The 17,141-nt window shown below is 43.8% G+C and overlaps 1 protein-coding gene across 2 annotated transcripts in view; it reads left to right on the plus strand.

The window, feature by feature from the left end:
• The first annotated feature begins 16,514 nt into the window (after positions 1 to 16,514).
• The window catches only part of GPR63 (G protein-coupled receptor 63), a 30,911-nt gene continuing 30,284 nt past the window's right edge, over positions 16,515 to 17,141 (plus strand). For both annotated transcript variants that reach the window (XM_075414342.1, XM_075414343.1), the window contains exon 1: positions 16,515 to 16,760. The gene's annotated coding sequence lies outside the window, so the exon portion shown is untranslated. The remainder of the gene's footprint in view (positions 16,761 to 17,141) is intronic.

The following is a 17,141-nucleotide window of genomic DNA, read 5'->3' on the forward strand; positions in this document are numbered from 1 at the left end:
GGTGCTGCAGCTTAGATATGTAAATATTTATTTACATAAATGGTCAGGTTTCCACCACAAGAAATGATGCATGTGATCAAAAATATGCACAATTAGGGCTTAAGATTAGCTCTGAGGCTTCTGTAAACTTCTTAGAAATATGGCTAGTTCAGTTAAGATTCTGTTGTTCGCTATTTTTCGTCTGAGTGATATAAAACATTGAAATATACTCTTCCATGAAAGCATGAAGTGGCACCCTGTGAAGATTTCGGAGCAGTAAAAGGCATGATAATGCTCTCTCTAATCATGTGCTATTGATCTGACCATGTGAGAACACTCTTATAGATGATCTTAATAAAGTCAATTAGTCTAACACCCTAGAGGCTTCCTTTCAACACACAGTGATACAGCATTATGCTACGCTACAAAATCTCTGACACTGTACGTCATGAGTCAGTAAATGACAGTGAACTTTAAAGAGAAAAAAGCTATGTTGTTTACAGACAAATATGATTTATTTCTGCACAACAGAGAAAGACATGTACACACACACACACACACACACACACGATATTATCGTTCTAGTATTAGTGTAATAGCTTAGATTTTGGGAGCAGCCTAAGCTCACTCAAGCACGCTAAGCTACATTTGAAAAGACATACTATTCCTGCTCTTTTTCACAATATCACAAGAGGGAGATTGTAAAATCTCTGCATTATCAACTTGTGGTCTGACAGATGCTGGCTCTGTTGTGTGGGTCAGTTAGATCCCAGGTAAGTATAAAGGCATTTCACCTGCCTGTACTGAGGAAAGCATCTGCACGTGACATGAAAAAGCAGCGTGGCCAGCAGGTCGAGGGAGGGGATTCAGCCCCTCTGCTCCACTCTGGTGAGACCCCACATGGAGTCCTGCGTCCAGCTCTGGAGCCCCCAGCACAGGAAAGACCCAAAGCAGGGCCACAGAAATGACCAGAGGGCTGGAACACCTGTCCTATAAGGACAGGCTGAGGGAGTTGGGGCTGTTCAGCCTGGAGAAGAGAAGGCCACAGGGAGACCTTATAGCAGCCTTCCAGGACCTGAAGGGGGGCTACAAGAAAGCTGGAGAGGGACTTTTTACAAGGGCATGGTGTGATAGGACAAGGGGTAACGGCTTTAAACTGAAAGCAGGTAGATTTAGATTAGCTACAAGGAAGAAATTCTTTACTATGAGGGTGGTGAGGCACTGGCACAGGTTGCCCAGAGAGGTGGTAGATGCTCCATCCCTGGAAACATTCAAGGTCAGGTTGTTTGGGGCTCTGAGCAACCTGGTCTAGTTAAAGATGTCTCTCATGGCAGGAGGGTTGGAATAGATGACCTTTAAAGATTCCTTCCAACCCAAAATATTCTACGATTCTATGAAAGTCAACCTATTCAACATGTACCATCAACAACTAGAAAGCAGCAACACTTTATCTCTTTTCCCTCATTATTATAAATACATTGGATCCTCATCCAGATTTGCCTCATAGGGTAGATATCAAAGCTTTGTATAATATTGTTTAGTGTTTAGCAAATATTTAATCATCACTGTAGAGTACAATTTGCATTATTCCCATTTTTCATGCCAACATGATTTGTATGGCAGCCAATGTATGCTAATTAGAGAATTTCCCTAATTAATTTTTGTCAGTGTGCTGCCCTAACATGACTTAAAATGTACAGCTTAATGTATTAAATGTATTAAAATTGCTTCTACTTCCCATTGTATACCAGAGAGTAATTTGCTATTAACAGCAAGTGTTTACAACAATCTTTAGATGCACATATTCTAATTAAAGTGCACATCCAGCATGTTGGCCAAGGATGAGTCATACTTCACAACAGCTCTACAGGGAAGGAGATCTGAGTTGTGTATTCTTCTAAAGCAACGGCCAACAAGAATAAACTGTTTTCTTTTGTGTGAAATGTATTTTGTGCTGCTTATTACATGCCTAGAGGATGGATTAGTGAACATGAAAGTACGAGGACTGGGCATACATACTGCATGGGGCAAGGATGGCAGCTGCAATGGAGGGCTGGAGGGAGGGCTATTTCAAAACTTGGTTGATTAGTTTTTGTTGCTAAGCACAAAGCCTACTCTATGTGCATTTTTATCACCCAAGAAGAAGGTACCAGCATGTGCCATCCTAGTTACCATGGTTTCCGCTCAGCCACAGTGCCCTCTCAGAAAAGAAACAACTTCAGTTTTGTATTCGTTACATATATTCCTTAGGTATCTTAAAACGAGAATTGCAACTTGAATTACCTACAGGCAGATCATCATGATTTGGTTCTTGAACACGATACCTACTTTCCCAGACCTAAAAGCATCTCCTTTCACCCCAGAGATGCCTTTCATCAGAGTGATGAACCCTTTGAACGTCGCAGGTTACGACGCACCCCAACAGCGAACGGATCGTGCGGTTCCAGCTCGGTGCCAGGCAGTCCCGTCGCGTCGCTAGCGGGCGGTGATGGACTGGAGACCTGGAAGGGGCTGCTGGGAACCTCCAGCAGCCACCACCAGCATCCGGCCCCACTGCCAGGAGGGCTTGCTTCACCACTGTGATGGGCAGGGTCGGGAGAAAGGATCTGCAGCGTGAGGGCAGTCCCCTCTCAAAAGGAGTCATCGCCTGTACTCTCATAAAAGAATAGCGAAGGCAGTTTGAACACCGTGTTTATTCTGAAGGTGACAGGCTAGATCAGCAGCTTCTGATCTCTGCGCCTTTCAACAGCTCCAGAAAGCGCAATGCACAGTGACCTACTCTCTCACAAGGCCTCTTGAGGTCTCTCGCTAGATTTAAATCACACGACGTTCAGTGTGATAGTTTCCTAGAAGACTCTACAGTAATTTAGTTGAGGCAATACAGAATACATGCAAATAAGCAAAATATGAAAGGGATTAATGCTATCAGAAGAATAGCCAATTTCCTCAATTTTTTTCTGGATTTTCACCTTTTTCACGCAGCTGTGGTGTTCTCAGCATATAATGAACAAAGACAGCAGAAGCTAGTCTTTAGGTAGCAAATTGCATGTGAAGCGACATATGAAATATGCTCAGGCAGATGGGATAATCTCATTTTTAGTACAAAAGCTAATTTCAGTAGGCTTCAGAGTCAGATCACAATCACTGAGCAAACCTCTTCATGATTTTCTGACCCATCACCATTTCTGACTTCCTACGTATCCTAAAATACTTGTGAAGTGAGGCTCCAGTTACACTTGTCACTAGAAAACTGCAAGGAAAGACACTCCCTACCCTAATCGTCCTTCTTTCTCTCACCTCTATAGCTGATTAGAGCTGTGGTAAATCTGTAGTAAATAACTGTTGGAAAATGTTGACAAGTTAATTGGGCTCATAACTGCGAAGGCAATGAGACATTTCTGCAACTGTTTAGATCAGTTTTGTCAGAAGTCAGTCAGCTACAACGGCGACACATTTAATTCTACAAAGAACACATGGAGTATAAATCAACTTTCAGGCTTGAATTACAGTGCAGGAGGGATAATTACCGTAGCAGAACATGTACTTAGAAACAAAAACCTTTTGTAGTGCACAAACACCTGGAACGGAATTACACTGAAAATTAATGTTGAATATCCAAAAAGTATAAAATTGGAATATTGAATAAAACAGTTCTACTGTTCTGAGCTATGAGAATTTACATTCTCAGCGTGGATGGAGAAAGGCAGCTTTGAACAGACTTCCAAAATGTATCGAGGTGATGCTGATGGTTCACCAGGCATCCATTTGCTCCCCAGAGCCAACAAACCATCGTGGATCTGCTTGCATCTATTTGGTCCACGGTCCCCAGACGCCTGGTAGGTGGATTACATGGACGTGTAGTCCAGGAGGCCTGCTTCAGTTAGAAATGTACATAAACCAGAGCCACTTATCATGACTAGAAGTTACACCAAAAACCTAAAGTGAGCTTTGAGATCTGGACCAATAGAATTGAGCTGTGTTACATAACTGCCCCACACCCAATTTTGCCAGTTTTCTATTCAGCAAAGTACAAATTGGCAACTTGTTCTTCTTGCAATGGATGTTCACACGTATTATAAACCTGTACCTGGTTTAAAACCTAGCAATAGTTTAGAGTGTGCTAATTAAAATGTACATGACATTTCAAGTCTACCTAGGTAAAACAAACTAGGGCAGGTGATGTGCTGAATTACTGAAGTTTATGAAATTTTACCTGTTATAAAAGCATGGTTTCCCTGTTCAGTAAGCTACTGAATGTTCCCATTAATCCAGGGCACTTTAGAACACAGGACATACATTTGAAAAAAATAACATCTTCATGTTGGAGTCACCTAATCTGTATGAGTTTGTTGGAGTTTTCTTGGAATGCAGAGTGAGGCTATAACACAATCTAAGTTATTTCTCATCTACAACAAACAGCTACAAAGAGGCAGGAATTATAATATTACAAGTCCCAAGCACAGAGAAGTCTTGTGTCCCCATTGCCAAGAATCATATTACTGCACTCAAGCATCTGGAAATTTTAAAAGAAATATGGGATTCATGGGGTGTATCTGATCTACAATTATTGAACCTTTGCTGCAGACTTTTAATCTTTTCTCTACACTCATAAGGCTTAGAAACTTCCATTAAAAAAAGAAGGAAATAAAGCCTTTTATCCACTAGCAGGACTGAAGGAATTAAAACTTCTGGAGAGAGAAAAAGGTAGTATATTTTTGCTCTCTGAGAAAAAAATAGGTGAGGTAATGTAAAATCCTTGATATTTTAATCAGATATTGAAGATTGGTTTGGAGGAAGGTTTTCCAGCTTATAGTTAGGCATTTTGTTCAACAGTTGTTTCTTATCATTTTCTCAAAAGAGGAAAACAGACAGTAGCTCATCTACTCTGCCTATAGATGGAATTATACCCCATATATCCAGAAACCACACTGCTGATCCAGCATACAGTGTATTATTGTTGACAGATATTAATTACAATTTTTCTACTCAAAAAGAGATTGCTTTTTAAAGATGCATGAAATAATCCCATATACCATCTGTATACCACTTTGGATTACCACTAAGTATTATATAAATCTGGAGTTGTTTGTTGGGAAAAGCCCTCAGTAGATTACTAAAGGAGTTTTTGTTTAAACTAACTGATCTTTATTTCCTCTGCATTATTCTAGAGCAAATTATGTCTTTCAATAGTTTACAGGTATTCCGAGTTCTTCCTTTATCCTTATTTTAATACCTTATACAATCTCAGACATGACCACTGTAATGATCTAATGTGATCTAAAAGACAGTGATGTAATGCTTCCCTAAATTCCTACTTCTTTGAAACAGAAAACAAGCTTTAGGAAAAGAAAAAAACACTATTGATCAAACAATTCCAAGCAAGAGAAAATCCTGCATAATCCTCAGAAAATTACCACAGTGATTTACTACCTTCATGGTTCAAGACTGAGCTCTACTTCTAGACTGATGGTTTGTGGTAAGCTTTCAACCATTTACTGCTTTTTTCTTTAACCAGTGTTTATGGTACTGCAAACCGACTATATTCCCCATGAAGATACTTACAAACTGTGATTTAGTAATATAACAATGTCATCTCTGTAACACATATGCAAACACATGCACACAGTATTAGTCTAGCAACTGTTGAAGAAGGATAGGAAATATCTCCAGAACTACAATTGTCAGGAAAATGACAGATCTACTCAAAATACCAGCTATTCCAAGCGAGATGCTCACAGTAGCTCTAACGTGAATCCCGCCCTGTCCATTCTGTCGAGGAAAAACACCCTGGAGGCTGTAGAAGTCGTTTTGTTTTCGCACCCTGCAGGCTGTTCTGAGACCTGCTGTATCTCTTAAGTACACTGATGTTGCCATGTCAAGCTGTGACTGAAACATTTTCTATTAAGGCTGGAGCTAACACTATGGCACGATGGATCTCTTCCATTTCTAGCTTCTGTATGTGTCCCTGTAGGCTGGAACTATGCAATGAGGGCACTAAAATGGCAAACAGGCTTTGAGGAATGTGTCGCTACTGTGCTTTGTCAGTCCTGCAGGCCAGTCCTTCTTTTAATGCATAATTAAATTGTGGAACTCATTGCTGTGAGATGTTACGGAGATCAAAAGTGTAAGTAGATTAAAAAAGAAGTTAAAAAAAAAAAACAAACCCACAACACTGAAGTGAAAGTCCACGTGTAGCTGTTAAACACAGCAGCCAGGATGCAACATCTTCCAGGACGAACATGTATTTAGGAAGTCCGTAAGTCACTGACCGGTGGAAACCAGACGTAATCATTTGGTACATGGCCTGCTTCTCACGCTGCTCCTCTAAGCATCCATTAATCTCTCTTAAGAAGAATACACTGGGCTAAAACATGCCAGCGTGCGTGCCACGCTAAAGCTGTGTGCTAGCTTTGTGGTTAACTCGCCAGCCTTGAGAACTTCCTTGGCCAAGGCGTCAAACACCCCTTCACCAACATTTCACCACTGGCAAGGACCAGCAGCATGGTACCGAGGCATCCAAACAGGCCCAGAAGAAACGGGCTGCAGGGCAGCATGAAAGGAAGCACACCAGTTTTGGAGTCGGAGCCACAAGTCCGTATTGTCCGCTGATTTTTCCTGCCATCTATCAGGCATTTCTCAGGAAAACATCCGAGAATGCATCAATCTGGAAGCAAAGTGTTTTCACCCTGTCCGGAAATATTGCAAGCTCAATATTTCATATGTCCTCCCTGTGCAGAGACTGTCATTCAGATTGCAGCAGAAATAGCTGGTTGCATAGATACAGCTGCTGGGCGGTGTCAGACACTCACTGCGGAAACAGCAGAAGCTTTTGCTGTCCTTTTTTTCAGAGTTCACTTGCCTTTGGAGTTCAGTTGTGGAACGGCCTCCATGGGCACTCCTAATCTACTGCTGCACAAAGTCAGCTGGCCTAGTTTAACCTATTGCTTAATGTATTTTGAGATAATCTTGGCTGACCTTTTGCTGAAGCAAATACGAAACACTTGTGTGAGCCTTTCTGCTGGCTCAGCTCTGATGAGAGTGCCCTCCAGCAGAAAAGCAATCATGTCTGAAACTTCCACAGATGCTTTCACAAAAGTTATTCAACACAACTTCACAGCTCAGTAAGAGCTCACTCCCTGCACAGGCAAGGTGTAGCAGAGTGGAATGTGGGTTTTCTCCTTTTAATCCCTAAAACAGAGCTGTAGCTATGTCCTCACATAGGCCGTAGGATGCTCAGACTGTAGAATTCAGGGATTTTTTTGTTGTTGTTCTGTACAAGAGAGACAAACTCCAGCCTGTGTTACAGCCTTCTGATTAAACTGGCAGAGCTGGAAATCACAGATGTCATCTTTGTACTGAAAAGAGTTCATCCCACTGTGACTTCTGCTGAAAAGCTGTTCCAGAACTCGATTCTTCAGATGATTAGAAATGCTCTAAAATTCAAGCCTAAATTTATTCATAGCTCTTCTCGCTCCTCGGCGATTGCGATCTCACTGCCTGTGTATTTATAGGCATCAATCATAATATTAGAAAGGACTTTATATAGAGCAATCAGGAGAAATATGTTTCAGTAAACATGATGTGAATTTGAAAAAAGGATGGCTTTGTTTTTCCAAGTTTGTGGGTGAAAATACATCTTTTCTGTAACCATCTTCTCCCTGCATTAAAAAAAAGTCAGAGCTGGCGTCAGCTGGTCTGTTGGAAGACAAAAAGGGATAGGACTATGCTGATCATTAGCAAAAGGCTGATTCTTCAAACATGTTTACTTTTAATAACAGAGTTGCTTTAAAAGGACATAGAACTTTCACATTAGCATCCCTCTTCTCCACAATAATCAGCATTTGTAAGAACCGAACAGTATCGAATTACTAATTTTTAAATAGATATTTACTTATTCTTTGGATATTTTACAACCCTCTCTCCTAAAAAAGCAACAGGTAGCACCTTCTTTTATTTGCTAGAAAACTTCTTTAAGATGCCTGGAGTTTTAAAAAACAAAACTAAAACAGTGAAAATCATTATAAAAGAATAGCCTGCTGTTTGTGCAACTGCCTTTACAGGTGCCCTGCATTACTGTTTCATGTGGATACTGAATAGGTAAGAAGTAATGTGCCAAGTGAAATGAATATGCAAAATGTCTGGCTAAAAAGCCATTTACTCTCTCTTTGTCTAAGTAAAATGGATAAGCAAAAATCTATTTCCTCAGCCCATACCTGTTTGTTTGAACTCCAGTGCAAGACCTTCAAGTCAAAAGGTGCATCATATCAGGGGTGAATGCACACATACACAAAGAGTTCAGTGTCAAGAGTCTCTGATAACAACCTTCTAATTGCTCACTTTTGGCATTTGTGCATCTAAAAATTAGAGAAGAAATTAAGAAAAGAAATAAAAAGCTATGACTATCGCAGGGATATTTAAGGACCACCCATTCCCCTCCTCCTTACATACTCAGCATGGAGATCATCAGCCACAAAGAAAGAAGCTGCCTTTTCTACGGCAGGACTCGGGTACCGCTCCAAAGGCAACGCTAATTTGCTCTCTGCTGTATTCCTACCTAGGATCTACATCTACAGCATCTTTACCTCACCTACCTCATACTAAAGATATGTTTGAGCTTATTTAAATAAGAACTCCACTTAACTAAAAGTAGAGCTGTTCCGTTGGAAGACCTACAAAATTAGGCCCAATAGACATATTCATACAGTATACAAGAAATTGTAAAAGTAATCATTCACAGGATTCAGAATGAAATTCTGAACCTGTATTGGTTAACATCACCTCTAAAAATTAACATTATTTAATTGGCTAAATGAGTTGGCTTTCTCTGAAGCACAGACTGTCACACAGCACTGGCAGATCTAACCACCAGATGTAACTCAGAAAAGAAATAAAATTAGAGTTATTGAGATGGAAGTTCTCTGAAATACCTGAGTGAATTTGTAGTAGCATTCAAACAAAAGGCAAAAAAGGTGTTGGGCAACATCTGAAATGGCAGTGAGCATCATTTTGCCACAACTCTAGTGTGACTCTATTGTACTCAGATTTGGAATACTCTGTAAAGTTCTATCTGGAAAAGGACATGGTAGAGTTAGGGAAGATACAGAAAAGACAACTGAAATTATTCAAGGGATTAAAGGGAGTGCCTGCCCTATGAGATGAGACTAAAAAAGTTCAGACTTTTCAACTGGCAAAGGCGAGTGCTGTGGTGAGACTTGTTCAAGCTTTATGAAATCATGAAGGTGGCTGAAAAGATGAATATGGAACCATTTTTCCTCAAATCTGAGAGTTTGCCTCATTTGGTGAAATTAGTTTAAAATAGATAAAAAGAACACATTACACGGTGGTGAGTGAATTTCTGTACTTTCTGCCAAAAAAGGTTGTGGAAGCAGATCCCAACAGCAGGTTCACACAGGAACTGGACACGTTCATGTACAACAGGTCCAAAAATTGATGGTAAAAGGACTAGGCAAGGATCTACCTTCCCAACAGCCATGGAAGGCAGAGGACTACAAGGAAAAAGGCCTGAAGAAGGTGGCCAAGCTTGTGTGCACTTCATAGTTTCTGCTACTGCTGCTGTTTCTGTTTGTTTTTCTGTTTAGGTACATAGTATATGGTTTAGCCTGAAGAACAGAAGGCTGAGAGGAGATCTTATAAATGCTTATAAATATCTGAAGGGTGGGTATCAAGAAGATAAGGCCAGATTCTTTTCAGTGGTGCCCAATGGCAGGACAAGGGGCAGCGGGCACAAACTGAAGCACAGGAAGTTCCGTCTGAACATGAGGAAGAACTTCTTCCCTCTGAGGGTGACGGAGCACTGGAACAGGCTGCCCAGGGAGGTTGTGGAGTCTCCTTCTCTGGAGATATTCCAGACCTGCCTGGACAAGGTCCTGTGCAGCCTGCTGTAGGTGACCCTGCTTCGGCAGGAGGGTTGGACTAGAGGATCCCCAGAGGTTGCTTCCAACCCCTACCGTTCTGTGATTCTGTGATATTAGCAAAACCTTGAAGCCCCCGTAGGGAGAGAGAGGGCTAAAGGTAACAAAAGCAAGGAGAAAAAATTAACTACAATGAACAACAAATGAAAGAAAGGGAAGAGTTACAGAAAATACAGAGATAGGGAAGCAGAGGAGGGCACGAAGCAGAGAAACCCTGACATCACTTGCCACTTCTTGAAGGTTAACTGAGGAGCAGGTGGAGGCTGCCCAGTGATGCTCTGTCTGGAGATATGAGAGGATGATGGCATGAATGGACACAGGTCCCACAGTCACCAGGATCCCCCCCATCAAGCTTACTTCTTCTGGTGACATGAATAACCAACAGGGACAGGGTCTGGAAGAGGTAGATGAGGACGTTCTGCAGCTTGGAAGGGCCTTGGTTAGGGAGTGTATAAACAAAGAGTCGAGAGGAAAAAGTGCAGCTAGGACTTCAGTAAGAGGTTCCGGAGGAGAGACTGCAGCCTGCCTCATTTGATGCACACTCATCATTGAGTACATGATGTGCATCAGGGTCTCTTGCCGCTGTCAGAGAAAAAAAGGATCCCCATTCTGACCCAGTGGGACGTTACCTGTGTTCAGGTATGTTCTTAGACATGTTCTTTCTCTCTGAGGAGTAGGAGTCGTAAAAGCCTCCACGGGTGAAAGCCACTGTTAAATTACTAGTGATGTTCTAAAAACGGTAAGTCATATTTAGGACAAAGGCAACTTGTAAAGATTTCAAAAACTAACTAATTCCAGGTTTAATTAAAATAGGGTAGTATCTTTTTTTCAATTAAAAATGAAAATTATGTGCAACACCACAGTAAAATTTTTCTGTTTTTCTTAAATCCACTGAACACAAAGTTTTGTTTTAAACTCAGTATTTCATGTGCATTCTTTGCTGAAGTTACTTACCAGTTCAGAGAAGGGGATTCCAACAGAGATATTTCCCAGTGGTAAATTGTTTGCCTCACTATAATGCTCTCTTTCAATAAGTGACTTTTTCACCTTTATTTTTATTTACTTGGAGGATCTATGAAGCATTTGCCACTAGTTAGCAGTTCAGAAACCTGTTTTTTATAGAAGTCGCTTTGTAACAGTAAGTTCATGGGGCATTGCCTTTGGTTCTGAATAAAAAGAAATCAGTTTTTTTAATCATTATCTATGTTGTCCATCTTAATTTATAGCTCCTATTAAAAGTAAAATATGCTGGTGAATGAATGGCAACAGTTTTAACACGACACACAGAACTAGATTTTGCAATACCAAATTTGTGACATCAGAAAAGAAAGGTGACTTGTGGCAGAAGTCCTGTTTTGTTCTGCTTTTCCTAGAGGGTGTAGTTGCACAGAACACTGGACATGTTCAGACATGTCACTGCAGATAAGTTTCCTGCATTAAGACATTGGAAAGTCATCCCAGGTAGTTTCACTAGGCTATAATGTAATGACCCCAAAGCATTTGCTGAAAATAAAGACCGTTATTTAAATTCCTATGTTATCAGTAAACATAATTGATTTAAAAACAAAGACATCGATATGTACCATAAAGGTTCTACCAAAAATTGGATCGAGTAACTGGAGTAGATATAAATCTAGTCTGAATGTGACAGAACAGCAAATTTACAAAACCAGACACAGCTGGGATCTGGATGCGGAGAAAGACTACACTTCTTTTATTACACTCTCTGCATGGAAGCACAGGAAACGCTAAACTGGGGGGAGGGAAGAGCAGAGAGCAGCGAAAGATGTTTACGGTTACCCTCTAGGAAGTCCACGCATCAAGAATTTTTGCCCTTGGTTCCTGGACGAGAGAACAAAATAAAACAAATGTCCCATTACAAACAGTATGTCGACTTTAGTAATACTGGACATAGCCTTCCTGCCAAGATCAGAAATATCGGAAAGCGTCCAGCACCCCAACTACCAGGGGAGGTCGGCCGGCTCTCTTGCAGGAGAGTCCGAATGAAGAGACGCGTTGTGAGTCTCATTCCTTTCTTAAAACTGGGAAGTGGGAAGAAGATACATAGTTCTCAGAGTTGAGTTTCAAGGGTAAAATATCACTTTGGAGACTGTTCCGTGCCATGTCCTCCACTTCCACAAGCTTCTGACATGATTATAGTTGCTGAAGGATTTAAGTTACAGCCCAGACGCTTCAAGGTCTTATAGATCTGAAGATGAATACTGAATTTTCCCCAAACATTTTTTTCATGGCGATGTGGATGGTGCACAGATGCAACAGAGCTTTGGTTTATCTTGCTTCAAAGGCAAAGAGTAGCTACTGAAGCAGCAAATGGCCTTTGAGAGAAAGGTGAATTTATGAAGTTTGTTGACCATCTTTTCATTTTTGCTATGAGAAATAAAAGAGGAATGACTTCAATAGCAGTCAGATGGCCAAAAGAGAAGACAAGAGACACTGAATGCGTGGCAAAACCTGAAATTACATAATAACCGATCTTGTATTTGCATGGCCATGACAGAAATTTTGCTGAAATACGTTCCCTTTCTCTCTCTTCTTCTCAGAATAAAAACAGGACAGAAAACAAAGTGCTGCAGCTGTGAGGAAATGACTAGTTGATGTTTGCTCCACTGCAAAAGCAGCTCTAGAGGACCTCATTTTTCTAAAGAAAGGTGTGAAAGCGTTTTCATGCTACATTTCAAACTCAGCTCCAGTTCACAAGCCTACCGCATCAATTCTCAGATACATGCCATAAATTTCCATTTCTAAATAGCAGCCTGTTTTTTCACTATAATCCTTACTCACTCAGTCTTTCTTCACCCACCCCAGTTACTGTGGTGATCTTGCCTGCACTCCACGTATGGGCAGAACAAAATACTCATGTAACTTCAAACACATGAGTAACCCTGCCAAGGTCAGACCTTGGTACTGTCCCTTCATTGTTACCCTATGCTGTGTTTTTTCATGTCTTCAAATTCATTCTATTACAAAGAAAAAGCAGGGAAAAAGGATGATAAGGGTTTAGTGGGTTGGTTTTTTTTTTACGTTGGATATACCAGAAACCATATTTTGAAGTCTCCCTTTTCTTCAGGACACAGAGTACAGAGGCAGCCTTGAAACTCAAGACTCTTGGGGTTGTATACAACAAACTGCTTAAAAAAATAAGTCCAAACATAAAATCCCTCAACATCTGATTTTTGTCCTGTTCATCTGCATGTTTTCTTGCTACTGTTAGGAAAAAAAATCTAACTGCATCATTTTATCACCCACATTTAATGTTTTGAAAAAGCAGACTTTCCCTTTTGGGGAAGTCTTCCCTGCTACTCCTGCCCCAGCATTACTCTTTGGCCTGTTCAGTGAGCAAAAAAAAAAAAAATCTGTGAGGCTGAATGTTAGTAAAAACTGAAGAGCAGTCATGTTATGTCCTGACTTCCCTTCAAACAATACTAACGGTTTCAGAAAAAGGTCTGACCATTTGCTCTGAGTTTTCACATACTATATGGAAAGTCATCACTGAACGGAGTTAAATATCACAAATATGAATAATCAGGAAAAGTCTAAATAATGCAGAAGTGCTCACGTAGGATGCTGTCAGTTGACAACTGTTCCAAGAATTCTGACAGTTGCGCACAAAGTAAATTAGCATAAGCATTATGTTACTTATATTGTAACAATAATACTAACAATTTAATGCAGTCAGTGCAGTGAAGAAGTGATGAATCATTGCTCTAGGAAAATGACCAAGGAGTCTGGAAAAGGCTAACAAATACTGTAGACAACAAAGATTCCCTGCCCTTAGTATTATCTTAGGAATTAATGAGACCGGTCTCCACTGTTACAACAGTAGACTGAGAGAGACCCTCCCCTGTCAAGGCCTTGTTTGCAGCGAGGCATTCCTTAAACCAGATCGATTCTACCTCACTGGACTTAGCACAGTCTGGAGCAGTGAAGCCTACCGGCAAGCAGCAAGCTGACCACCGTGTTGTCCAAGCCCATCCCCGGTAAACAAAACCAAGAAGGCCGGTGCTTCGTTCAGCATTGCTGCTCCACGCCGCACAGCGGGGAGAGGCACGTACATTACTGCTACTGCAAGAGAGGGGGGAGTTCTGGCAAAAAAACACAAACAAACCAAAAAGCACAGTTCACATCTGCTAACTAAATTTCATCTCGTTGTGGAACCTGCTTCTGGGGTGAGGTAATTCAGAGGATCCTTGTTCATACAACAGGATTTTATCCTAACTTCTTCCTGCACAAGACCTGTTTTTTTCCCTGCTTTTTTCAGGTGTGAATGATCAAGCTTTTCTGCAGTCTTTTCTCAAGAAAACCTTTTTTCTTCCATCCAAGGAACAGTTGGAATAACTAGCCCTTTGTATTTTAAGTTATTCATTAAAGTTAAATGGCTTTCTCTTCAAGCTTGTCCTAGGGCAACTATTATAAGGTTAACCTTTCCATAGCTGCGACTCCAGATAAGTTGCTCAATTTCCTCTGCACCCGGCCAGACACAAATATGTATGAATACGCCTTTGCTATGGTTCATAGCTGTCACCTCAATACCTATTCGATTTCCCAAAGCAGCACTGAACATCAAGGGGAAAAAGGTCACAAGCCACGAAAGGCAGTTTCAGAAAGGCAGAAAGAACCTCATTGTTTGGGTTTTTTCACTAAGACAGGGAGTGATCCTCAATACAGTGTCCCAGATATAGCTAGATTATTGTACTTATTGCAGGGGTAACATCCCCCCCCCCCCCAAACCAAACCAGTCAGTTCCCTAGAGAGCAACGCTGCTCAGCAGAGTCTTTACCCCGGCCACATATCCCCACGGACCCCCATCCCTGCTCCACCTGGCTGCTGCTTCAGCCTTACGAAGGCTCTCCCACGCCTGGGGCGCTCCTTGGAAACCTCACCTAGAAAGCAGGTTCCCTTCTGCTTTAGTTTCTCTCTTCAAATGACACTCTTCGAATGCTTTCCTAAAGCTCCCTTCCAAAACAAAGAAGATGTGAAGCTCACACCTAAAACCAAGGGACATTTACACAAATCCATTGGGTACAATTAGGTAGATGGAGAATTAAACAACTTCTTGTATCCACAGCTATTTGTAGTTCCTTGCTTTGGCAGTAAGAACCAGAGACATTGTTAGGTTTAATTACTCAAAAAACCCACTATAGGATCATTTTAGAATGTGTTGTTGCCTCTTCCACAAGATGGAGTGCAGTGATAATATCTGAGGATTTTCAAATTGAATCAATAGATCATGTCTCCCTAGAAAAAAGAAGAAGCCTTTAAAGACTTCAGCCAACCACAGCAAAAGAGATCAGAAGTCCCAGCGGGGCAGTTTCTCACTGGTTAGTTATGCTTGTTTCCAATGGGAGGAGTTCAGAGTGCATCCCAAATTGAGCCCAAAGGTGTTTTTTTTTCTTTCTACACTCAAAATGAGCAGTAGAACTTAACAGTGACGTTCCTCTGACGGGAAATCACAACAACAAAGTGCTCACATCCACTTGTTAAAGAAGCTGTAAGAATAAAGAAATAATTTTGCTTGGTCAAGAATTTTAAAGCAGCCAGAATTAATTCCTTCCCCTCTGGATTTGCCTTGTGGTTCTCAGCCACAGCCTGGTGGGCCCAGGGCAGCTGAACACAGCCAAGAGTTGTGCTGCTCAAAAGTCGAGGCAGCACCAGTGGACGTAGCCGCCAACATTCTGCTGGCATCACACACGCTTCACGCTCGAGAGATCCAACTGGGAGAACCGGAAGTGTCCTGTTCCTCTTCCCACGTGTTCCCAGTCCACTGCGAGCAGTTGTGATCCGATGTGGACACCTGTCAGCTGGCAACAACGGAAACGCAGTTTGAGTAGGAAAAGGGGCTGTGAAAGAGTCTTCCTCGTTCAGACATCGAGTTCTGTAGTATGATGTAGTTTTTGTATCAATTTACATCCTTGTAAACCCATTTAATATGGCATAGTGAGCCTTGCCGAGTAATACATATTTTAAATCATGAAAACAGAACAACTAGCTAAAACCACAATACGCTGCGCTGAACCACGCAGACTTCGGCCTGAATGACGACCCGGTGCCTCGCACTTCCCAGCACCGGCAGTCACGCTGCCCCAGGCCCGGTTCGGAGGGGACGTGGCTGCCACCACCACCAACGGCGCGACCCCGGCGCTTGTGACTGCAGCTACGTGGGGCAACGCGGAGACGTACGGGCTTGTCTCAGCCCTTCAAAACGCGTCCGGCGCAACCCCGCGTACCGAGGCACCGACTCCCGGGCGGTGTTTTAAGATTAATTCCCCCTTTGCGCACACAAGGCCTGCAACACCGCCGCTCCCCCGCACCCCCCAGCCCCGCCGCCAGCGCCTCCTCCTCCGCCGGGGTGTTTAAAAAGGCGTCCCCGAGCCCGCAGGAGCAGCCGGCCCCAGGCGTGGCGGCGGGACGCGAACCGGGGTCTCCCAGAGGAGCCGAGCCCGGCCCCTCACGCCCGGGCAGGGTCTGCCGGGGGGCCGCTCGGCCGGAGCGTGCGCGCGCCCCCGGGAGGCGGAGCCGCGGCGCGGGCGGGGCGGGGCCGGGAGGCCGCGGGGCGGGGCTGGCGGCCGGGCAGCGAGGCAGGGAGCGAGGCGCTGGGTGCGGGGTCCGGCGGTGCCGGTGCGGCAGAGCCGGATCGGGGGGCGGCTGTGAGCGGGCTGCCCTGCGGGGGGCCGGCGGCCCGGCGATGCCGCTCGCTGTTCTGCTTGCGCTGCACTTCCTCCTCCTGCCGGCTTCGAAGCTTTTGTTTCCCCCGGCCGCCGCGATGGCAGAAAACTTCCCGGAGGTCTGGGCTCGGGGCTGGGCTCCGCAGGGCGCCGGCCGCTCCGTGAGGTGAGGCGAGGCGAGGCTGGCGCCGCGGGGCCGGGCTGCAGCCGCCCCCGGCCCGAGGGGGACGGTGGGCCGGGCGGCAGGAGGGGGGTCGGAGTTGCAGCGGGGTTCCGCCGAGAGCCCCGCGCGGTGGTACCGGCGTCCCGCGGCCGGGAGGGACCCGCGGGGGTCCTGCCGCGTCCCCCCCCCCCCCCGCCCGGCCGTGCCAGTGGGCCGGGCCGGTTCGGGGACCGGCGCCCTGAGGAGGCTGCGCTGGCCGCGGGCAGCCGGGCGCCGCCGGAGCCGTTGGCGGGCAGTGGCGGCCGGGCGCTTCCCGGGGCGGGGGGGGGAGCGCCGCCGGCCCCGGGTGGGCGCTGCCGGCCGCGTCCTGTGGCCGCCCGGCCG

Source organism: Opisthocomus hoazin, chromosome 2 (genome assembly GCF_030867145.1).
Source record: "Opisthocomus hoazin isolate bOpiHoa1 chromosome 2, bOpiHoa1.hap1, whole genome shotgun sequence".
NCBI classification, from domain to species: Eukaryota; Metazoa; Chordata; class Aves; order Opisthocomiformes; family Opisthocomidae; genus Opisthocomus; species Opisthocomus hoazin.